Source organism: Garra rufa, chromosome 5 (genome assembly GCF_049309525.1).
Source record: "Garra rufa chromosome 5, GarRuf1.0, whole genome shotgun sequence".
Lineage (NCBI taxonomy): Eukaryota > Metazoa > Chordata > Actinopteri > Cypriniformes > Cyprinidae > Garra > Garra rufa.
The window spans coordinates 24,617,009-24,625,720 of record NC_133365.1 but is presented as its reverse complement, the minus strand read 5'-3'; the positions used below and the strand labels follow the sequence as shown (position 1 = coordinate 24,625,720).

Sequence of the window (8,712 nt, the reverse complement as noted above, 5' to 3'; positions counted from 1 at the left end):
TAAAACTTTCTCGTTGTACCTTTCTCGGTGAGATCGCCTAGGAGTTGAGGGACTGGCGTTTGAGATGAGATAGGTAGGAGTTCAGGACTGGTTCGGTGTTCTTCGGAGGAGTGGCAGACGACTAGGACAGCACTTTCAGGTGATTGAGTGGTTATATCAGCAGGTGTTTGTTGGAAGCTTCTGTGATCTGACGTGTCATGTGTTGAGTCAGTTTCTGTCTCTTGCTCTGGATGTTTAAAGAAGCTTTCTTGTCCATCTGAAGTTATGACAGTTACAGTGTTCTTGGGGTAAGGAGAAGAGGTGCTGTTCTGTGTGGTTTGTTGGAGTAGGTGGTCGTTGCCTTCTTGTCTGGCCGCTAGTCAGGCCGCAGTGGATTTCTCTTTCTTTTCCCACTTCCGATCCTCCTTTTTGCGTTTGAAGAACTCTTGCATCATCATTTTCATCAGTTCTTGTGAATCAAAACACGGCAATGTCTCTTCTTCATGTGTAGATTCAGCTTGAGCCTGATCAGTGTGGGATCTTTGTAAGTTCTTTCGTCGATTTGTTGGACTGGTTGCATTAGATTCCCACGAGCCATTTCCTGAGCTTCCTGATGAGGTTGGCCGACTCCATGATCTCTCCCATCGATTCTCACAAGGTCTTGGATGGTACCAGGATTTTTCCCAGTAGCGTTCAGGTGAGTGTTGTCGTCCGCGTGGTCCATCCCAGCGGTCGTTTCTTTGTGTAGGTCGGGCGCCAAAGTGAAAGTCACGTTCTCTGTTGAACGAGGATGGTCTCCATTCTCTAGGAGGTGGCTTGAAGCTTTCTTGGTGTTGGGCGCCCTCTAGGGTCATTTCTTGACATTGTGTGTTGAAATCAAGAACTGCAGTAGACTTGGTGCCCTTTTCTGATGCCATCTTTTGCTTGCCGTAGGCTTTGTGCGCCAGGTCTCGCAGCTGTTGAGACGTCATTGTTTGTGGGCATGCAAGGACGCCAAGGTGGTGGCTTACCGCAGGATGGAGATTTCTCAGAAAGAGAGTCTTAAAGTTCATGTCCTGCTCCATGTCAGGTTTGTTGCGAGCTCCGAAGTATGCTTCTCTAAGCCGGCTATAGTATGCCTGGGAGGATTCATGACGACCCTGTTTTGTCTCCAGGGCGGCCACCAGTCCTTGCTCTGATTCTGGGACTGCAAATTCCTTGATGAGGGCTTGGCGGAGCGATTGGTAGTCATTCTTTGTGTGAGAAGGCTGTCGGTCCAGGAAGCTCCGCACTTCAGGGTTGGATGTCGTTCGCAGCAGATAAAGTCTGTCTTTGTCAGTAACGTTGGGTCTCATTTCTAAGTGAAAATCGACATCATTCAAGTAAGAGTGGACGTCTTGACCATCTGGCACACTCGGGGTGAATTTGCTGATGTTTCGGGTCAGCTTGTCAAGGTCTTTGAGGTCCATGCCATGTGTTCTCGTAGCTTGGGTGTGAAGTAGGTTTCTTCAGAGGGAGCTGGTGAGGGTTTCAAAGTTGCTCCCTCCGCCTTTTTCTCACGTGACGTTTCAGGAACATGGGACCCGGGCCTGCTTAGCAGGGGTGAGGCAGGGGCCCGTCGCGTCCTGGTTGGCTCAGGGCGCAGTTCATAAGCATGTATGAGTTCGTTTTTGACACTGTCCAATTCCTCTTTCATGTCGTCAAGTTGTTGAGTGCGGTAACTTATCTCAGTTCTTGCCTCGTTCAGATGTGTTTCGAGGGCTTTAATTCTGCTGTTCTTGTCTCTGAAGTCCAGCCTTGCCTTTTCCAGTAGCTGCTCGGCGTACTGTAGCTCGTCGCTGAGTTTGGCACGGGCTGACTTTGCTTGCTCCATTTCTTGTGTGTTGTTAGCTAGAGTTTCTTGCAGTCTAGCAGTCTCCTCAGTTGCTCTGGGATCCGTCTCGTTGGACCCTTCCCGTCGATCTTGAGCCTCCAGCTCTAGCTGCTCGATGCGTCGCTGTGCGCGTTTCAGCTCCTGCTGGAGATAGGCGGCTTGTCTGTCGCTCCGTTTGAGAGAGGCGACGAGGGTGTGACTCAGGGAGCCAGTGATCTTTGCTAGCTCTTTGTGTCCGTAGCTCTGGCCTGGATCATGTTTCATGATGCCTGTTATGTTGTTGTCCAGTTGGTCTTGTGTCTGGTGTTTGACAGCTTCGGCGGCTTTGGGTAAGAGGCTGTCCGTCACGGCGCTTAGCCAGATTTCCAAGTCCTCCCAGTGGCCAACGGGGTCTGTTGTGCGAGACATGTTTTGATGCCGTGAGGAAAGACCAGACCACTGACTAACAGACCTGTAGAAAGAAGAACAAACAAACAAAACAAACAAAACCAGAACAGTGGTGTGAGTGTGGTGGTGTCGGGTGTAAGTGGGTTTTGGGTGTGTTTTGTTGAGGTGAGTGTGGTTCTCCCCGCAGGTGGTTCACTGGTGTGCACGCCTCCAGCTAGCGTCGCTGTGGAGGAGGCGAGGGGGTACCCACGGGCGTTGTAGCTAGAACAGAGAGAGGAAAGAGGAACAAACACCCACAGCAAAGAACGGCGTAGTCGTCGGCTGCTTCCCCCTTTTTCTAAAGAGAAGAGAGAAAAGAGACAACAACAAAAGGAACACTTTGGGAAGAAGGTAGAAAGAGAGAGATTGGGAGAGAGAGGGAAAGTGAAATACACCTTTCTGGCCCCAGAATGAGTACAGTCAAGTTTTTTTTTTTTCGACTTGATGTATGCTTCTAGATACAGTGCTCAGAAATGGGAATTTCAACACGCCAGGACTATGATTGTTATTATAATCTCCTCCGGGATGAGGGAATATACAATAACAATGACAGTATTGGCTTTGCAGCTGGTAGGATTGACACTGTACACCAATCAGAGCGTTTCTGGAAATGGGTTCACGACTGGCGCCTATCAGTCCTCGCTGGATTCGTTGGGACCTTGGCTGTAGGGTTCCACGATGAGAGGGGAAAGTGAGAGTTAGACACAAGTTTAATTGGCGTTTTGAAATTGTATGAACATTGATTAAATGTCTTTTAAACAACCAAAATTCTCTGCTTTTATGATTCTCACAGGCACAATCGAGGAAATAGCAGCAGTAGTCAAATCAAGAGGAGGACAGCTAGGTGAAAGAGAGAGAGAGTGAGGAGAGAGACAGCCAATTGAAAATGAGGTTTCGCTCCCAAGTCAGGGAATATGACAAGACTTGATTATTACAATTACAATTAAAGCCTTCACTGTAAAAAATATACTGTAGAATTTACAATAATTTACTGGCAAAAAAGTTGCCAATAAAATCCTGTAAAATAGCCGCTAATTGCTGTAAAATGGATTACAGTATAATACTGCTTAGCAATTTACAATAAATTGATGTTTGCAGAATACAGTAATTTTTTGTGTTTTTTACAGGATTATAAAATTAAACTTGTAAAAAGGCATTACAGGTTTTTTTTGTAATTACGGTAAATTACAGTATGTACCTGGCAACAAAAGTTGCCAATAAAATCCTGTGAATTCAGCAAAAGCCAAGATGTAGCTGTAATATTTTTTACAATGAAATTCCTGTAAATAACTATTTTAACTGTGAACTGTACTGTGCTCTTTACCATTATACTGACGTGAATGCATTAAAACAAAGATTAAAAAAAATAATCACTCAAATTCAAAGCTGTTGTAAGAAAATTGTTTATTAAAGCTGACACCTGACAACACTTCAGCACTGTCACTAGTAACAATTTTACTTTTTTAACTACAGAAAAAATTATAAAAAAATCAGCTGTTACAATACAACTACAAACAACTCAAGATTAAAGCATAAAGCAATAGTTAAATAAAAGTTAAAGGGACTGTTTGCCTAAAAATAAAAATGGTCATTATTTACTCTCCCTTAAATTGTTCCAAAACTATTAGTTTCTTTCTTGTGTTGAATACAAAAGATTATATTTTAATGAAGTTTATAACCAGACAAGTAAGCCATTGACTTCCATAATAGGGCAAAATATGACAGTCAATGGCTACTGTTACCAACATTTTAAAATATCTTAAAACAAGAAAGAAACTCAGAATTTTGGAACAACTGAAGGTGAGTAAATGATGGCAATCCCTTTAGGCTCAAAAAACAGAATGGCACTGACTGCTGATTCATTAAACCTAGAATACTCAAACAAACATTTAGCCATTTTTTAAAACATTTTAACATTCTTTAACATTTTTTGTAAGTTGACCAGTTTTTTTTATTTTATTTTTTAGCATGACCAAAGAACAAATCTGAAAGCAATTGTTATTTTATAGATGGCTTCTCCTGTAGTTGTAGTTTTGATACATTTGTAAACTTACATGCTTAACCACTCAAAGTCCATTAGCCTTCTGAGATGAGAACACACATGAGGATTGACTGTGTTGTTCCTCTTCTCGGAGACCTTCCCACCTTTTTTTTGCTCCAACCTTTGATGTGCCCGTCTTGGTGCCGGAGTGTGGGTTGATTCCAACAAAACATCTGCACAAACATCAGACAGACAAACATAAGCATGTGCAGAATTTATTAAAACTTGTTTAATAGTTCAAAAGCATTTGATGAACTATAGTAATGCATTACAGAGGAATAATTCATCCAAAAAAGAAATGATGTCAAGTTTTGTCAAACCTGAATAAATGTATTTCTTCTACTATAATAAAAGAATAGCAAAGAATGAGTAAACCAAACAGCCTTGGTTCTCAATGACTTCCACATTATGGAGGAAAAAATTGAAGCCATAAAGTATTTTGTTTCACTGGATTGGGAACTGGGAATAACTGAATTCAGAATAATTTAATTTGAATTTGAATTGTACAACATTTTAATTAATATGTATTTATAATATATTTTACACCAATTGTTAATATTAAATTAACATTAAGCACAAAGGGGTCAACAGGTTTTTGCATAGTTTAGAGTGACAAATCGTACCAGCATACTTTGAAGTCAAAATGCGTAGCCGCTATGCAAAATGTGTACAGGTTGGCAGGTCTGAATCATTAAACATGCGAATCCAGTGGTTCAACCTTAATTTTATGAAGCAATGAGAATACATTTGTGCACAATAAATAAATAAAATTTACTTTATTCAACAATTTCTTTCAGTCTCTGGAGTGTGTTTTTGGTGCACAAAAGTATTCTTGTCACTTTATTAAATTAAAGGGATACTCGATGCCGAAATGTTGAATAAAGTTGTTGTTTTTGTTTTATTTTCATACAAAAAGTATTCTTATCGCGTCATGATGTTATGATTGAACCACTGATGTATTCACTACCTTTCTGGGAAAAAACATCTTGGATTTCTTTTAAAAAATGATTTGTGTTCCAAAGATGAACAAAGGTCTTATGGCTTTTGAATGACATGAGGGAGAGTGATTAATGACTGAAATTTCATTTTTGGGTGAACAAAACCTTTATATTTAAGTAATATAAATACACATGCATAGTTAAGTATTTTTTTGTTTTTACCTCTGGATAAACTTGTGTTTTGGATGCAGGATGCCTCATGCTGGTACACCAGATTGAAGATGTAGTATGATGCAAACAAAGCAGCAAATCCAGGCACAAAGTTGGGGTGTGGATTCACGACCACTTGGCCCTCAATACTCAGCATCCACTGAGTTGCAGTGAGAATTTCACCTAAATAAATAAATACAGGCAACATGTTATAAGTCTTATGGTCTCTATATAGATGAGACTTGAATGCTGAAAATTTTGTAAAAGCATGGGAACAGTCAGGTAGCCAACTCCACAGGTGAAAGAGCAGTTACTCTGGTATTGCTCTCATATTGACAGAAATTACAGTGATACATTTCTCATTTAGATTTAGGTTCAAGCTTTATGTACAAGTAGGTTATATGACAACTTTTTAGCTTGTTATTTCGACAGATTAATTGCTTATATCGTTTGAAGCAAAACTGTTTAACTTACATTACGTTTGGTTTTGACTCTAAAAATACTGGCATTACACGTTCTCAATAAACCAGCATTTCAGTCTATATTCTGTGTCTATTTATATGCAATAATTTCAAAAATACTCTATCGAGAGTAAGGCAAATAAATCGGTAACAAAAAGCATTCATCAACGTCATGACATTATGTTTTTACCTTTATTATCTCCTTGGTGTTTCGGCTTGCCTGACAAAAATATAAAAAAATAAAGGAAGTTAACGACACATATTACGACGACACATCTCATACTCATCCAACGAGGTTAATATTTACATTTTTCAAAAGCAAAGACAACTGAGCACTTCATGTAACGTTAGTTTAGTCTCGCACTTAAGTTAGATCGATGAAGAAGAATCAGTTACAAAAAGCAGTATTCATTAAGACGGCATGACATTATGTTTTTACCTTTTAGCTCCGGATCGCACGTGAAAAACGTGAAAAAAAGAGAAAGAAAAAAGTTAACAACACATTCCTTTACAAAATAAACTTCACGTTTCAAGAGAACTCTTCCAGCGATGGTAATATTAATGTTTTTCTATCAACAAAGACAAATGCACCTCATATAACGTTAGTTTCGTTTCACACGCACTTCGATAGCAATGCTATGCCTGCCAAACTACATGTTCACTAGAAAGCAAAGGCAAATAAAGCTAACAAACTGCAGTATATATCAACATTAACATGACGATAAAGATTTACCTTAGTTTAGTCTGCTTTCTGAAATGGCGCGCACCGCATTTCTCTTCCTCGCCTGAAGCAACAGATAAATAAAGTTAACTAATGTTACACATCCCTTTACAAAAGCTAAATATAACCTTTAGAGCGATATCTTGATAAAACTTTTAACGTTTAGATAGATAGATAGATAGATAGATAGATAGATAGATAGATAGATAGATAGATAGATAGATAGATAGATAGATAGATAGATAGATATGAATTACTTAACATTAAAATAAATAATTAATACTTATGGAAGTAAATTTAATTAAACTTACCAAAAATCGATTGCCGTTTATCTTCATGTTGTCGTTGTGCTTCAGTCTAACGTCACCAGATTTCAAAACAACATATCCGCCCGCGCAATCCCATAATGCCACAGCACAGTAAATTCTTGTAAAAATATTTAAAATACAGTCAAAGCACCTCCTACATGTAAATAAATTACAGCTAACAGTGAAATATACAGTTAACACTTGTAAAACCCTGTATAACCCATAATGCATTGCAAATTACAGCAATAAATTGTAAATTGGCAAAACAGTAAGTTTCTGTATAATTTTGCTGTAAAAAATACAGCAATTTGTTACAGTGCTAGGTGTTTGCAAGTAGTTTTATTTAAAACGGAGAGAGCTGCCTTCAGCCAGTGTTTTCTGTTGTACTGACATGAGAGTCAAGGCTCCGAGCTCTCGGTCTGCGAACTACATCACTAAGCCTCTTTTAAAAGCATTTAAATAAAAACAGTCCAGCGACTGTACACAATGTAAACAGATTATCATTTTAAAGAGCTAAGCGCATATGAGCTGTTTTATGTGGTTTACGGATGAGCTTCGGGGCTGGCGTTTCTTCGTCCGTGTTCACAAAACTACATATTTTAGAGGCATTAAAAAAAAAAAAAAAAAAAAAAAAAAACACTCCAGCGATTGAACAATAATCGTAGATTAGTGTATTTAAAATGTTAAAATGCTTGCTTATTTGTGCTGCATTTTTGTGGAAACGAATAAGCTAGTAAAGACTGTTTCATATGGTCTCATCGTTTGAACCACGTTAGTTCAACAAAGTACGGCTGTTGTTAAAGACCTCACCAACTAATAACTTATGCTATTTAACTGATTAGGGTTCTCAAAAAATGCAACTGTATTGAACATATAATCACTCATTTAATATTTTTTGTTCCCTGTCATTTCGCTGTATTTTCTGTTTGATTTAGCACAGGTTCCCTCTTACGTCATACTCCGAAAGTTCCCTTAGGCATTTGTGCGCATGCGCACTACTCATAAAGGGTGATTTAATAGAGGACGCACAAAAATACAGATTAAAATCATTTATATTTAGGTTAAATATAAGATATGACTTGTAGTGCATGTTAGCTTGCAAATTATGCCCCAAGAACATAATTTATTATGCCATATGTCTTACTAACAAGCAACAATGCCTCTAACCACAGGTCAAGTACGAAAAATAATGCCCCGTTTAAGGCATTCCACTCCACTGAAGGTGTGGAGCGGAAAATGAAAATAAATACGGCCTTTTAAAATTTAAATGTTCCAGCGATTTCATTCCGTCAACCCCTTAGAACACACCAAGAGCTAAACTCAGGTGTTTGCAAGTAGTTTTATTTAAAACGGAGAGAGCTGCCTTCAGCCAGTGTTTTCTGTTGTACTGACATGAGAGTCAAGGCTCCGAGCTCTCGGTCTGCGAACTACATCACTAAGCCTCTTTTAAAAGCATTTAAATAAAAACAGTCCAGCGACTGTACACAATGTAAACAGATTATCATTTTAAAGAGCTAAGCGCATATGAGCTGTTTTATGTGGTTTACGGATGAGCTTCGGGGCTGGCGTTTCTTCGTCCGTGTTCACAAAACTACATATTTTAGAGGCATTAAAAAAAAAAAAAAAAAAAAAAAAAACACTCCAGCGATTGAACAATAATCGTAGATTAGTGTATTTAAAATGTTAAAATGCTTGCTTATTTGTGCTGCATTTTTGTGGAAACGAATAAGCTAGTAAAGACTGTTTCATATGGTCTCATCGTTTGAACCACGTTAG

The 8,712-nt window shown here is 38.8% G+C and overlaps 1 long non-coding RNA gene and 1 pseudogene across 2 annotated transcripts; both read right to left on the bottom strand.

The window, feature by feature from the left end:
* Positions 1–359: 359 nt before the first annotated feature.
* LOC141334417 (uncharacterized) lies at positions 360–2,239 on the bottom strand (annotated as a pseudogene).
* A 1,405-nt stretch (positions 2,240–3,644) lies between these two features.
* Positions 3,645–7,026, bottom strand: LOC141334429 (uncharacterized). Of its 2 annotated transcripts, XR_012355565.1 has the most exons (6): positions 6,940–7,026; positions 6,347–6,692; positions 6,098–6,127; positions 5,459–5,629; positions 3,770–4,471; positions 3,645–3,724 (listed from the first exon to the last, which is right to left on the bottom strand). It is a non-coding gene; the product is annotated as an uncharacterized lncRNA (long non-coding RNA). The 2 variants fall into 2 exon arrangements; XR_012355564.1 differs by having other exon boundaries at positions 3,645–4,471.
* Between the last annotated feature and the right edge of the window lie 1,686 nt (positions 7,027–8,712).